Source organism: Solanum stenotomum, unplaced genomic scaffold, assembly GCF_019186545.1.
Source record: "Solanum stenotomum isolate F172 unplaced genomic scaffold, ASM1918654v1 scaffold2993, whole genome shotgun sequence".
NCBI lineage: Eukaryota > Viridiplantae > Streptophyta > Magnoliopsida > Solanales > Solanaceae > Solanum > Solanum stenotomum.
The window spans coordinates 32,430-34,172 of NW_026030720.1; positions in this window are offsets into that span (position 1 = coordinate 32,430).

Sequence of the window (1,743 nt, forward strand, 5' to 3'; positions counted from 1 at the left end):
ACCCCCCAAAAAAAATTTAAGTTTGTTTTTAAAAAAAAATTCAATTTCAAAAATTATTTTCTACTCTAGTAAAATTAAAAGATATTTCTCAAAAAAAAAAATCATTCATAAATCAAACACTAAAAATCTTTTCCGGAAAATATTTTCTACTCACAAACCAAACATGAGAAAATAAGTCAAAAATCAATTTGTTTTCCGGGAAAACATTTTCTAGGAAAACATTTTCCTTCATACCAAACACACCCTTAATGGCAAAGATTTAATTAACCAAAGAAAGTAACTGACTTAATGGCTAAGGTTCAGATAATAAATACATTATATATTTAGTTCCAAATATTATTGTAATCTCACAATTTTAGCAAAATATTAATATTTTGTCCATAAATATAGTAAAAATAAAAGGCATAATACATAAACATTTTATTTAACTTGACTTTAGCTGATATTTACATCCTTCAATTTTGGATGTGCATAATTAGACACTTAAACTTGTAATAAAATTGAACAAGTAGACACACATACTACATCACATATTAAACGTGTGATGCCACATAAGAAACAAAATTGCCTTGTAGGACACAAAATTCATGTAGAGCTATATATGAGTTTTCCAGCAAAGTTCATGGTATATTTGATATTTCTTACAAATGAATTTTTTTTTTTTTTTGACTTTTTTTATTCAATGGCTAATTTGAGTTTTAAATATCTCCCCTATATATAGATCAATTTACTTATAATTATTGGAGTTTCTTATTTTTAATTACTTTTTTAGTTTTAAAAATTATTGTCCATAAATATAGTAAGAATAAATAAATACCTTTGCCTATGGTTTTTTTTCCATTCCCGTTGTGGGAAAAAAACTTATAAATACCCTTCGCTTATGGGAAGACAAATGGTTGGATTGAATTGGATTTGGATGGGTTGAGTCAAAATTTATTGGATTATAATCGATCCATATAAAAATATGAATAACTATGAATTTGGTCAAATGTGATTTGGGTAAAATGCTTCTAACCCACTTTAATTTCCTCAAGTAAAAAACCATTAAATCAAAATTAAATTATTAATACCCAACCCTACCACCCCCAAACCACTTCTAAATTATTATTTTTATTCAAAAAAATATTCTTTCATACAAAAAAAAAATATTTTTTCTACCCCGTACCCCCATCCGATCCCCGCCCCACTCCCGCCCCACCACCCCCAATTTTTTGGAAAAATTACGCGAAATGGCAAACATCTAAAGTATATTATGTAATATAGCTATAGTTTCAATTATTTTAAATTTGTAGCTACAGTTTCACGAAATTTTGCTATTTGATTTCCCAATTGTATAAATCTATAATTTGTATAATTCGGTCCCTAATTGTATAAATCTATCATTTGTATAATTCGATTCCTAATTGTATAAATTTAGAATTTGTATATGCTTACCCTAGTTATTTGTATACGATTTATGAAAAATTCATAATAAATTACCCTATTTGTATTTTTACAAGCGAAATATACAAACGAAGTTCTAAAAGATTTCTAAATGTATAAATACAGAATCTATATTTACTTATCATGTTTGTATATTCGCAAGCGAAATATACAAACCATAACCTCCATTTGTATATACTTACCTTTCTTTATAAATTTTCAAGCAAAATATATAAACCACACCATCGCAAACGAAACTATAGCTATGGAGCGAATTACCAAACTATAGTTACAAAGCCTTATTATGTCTATTATCTTTGC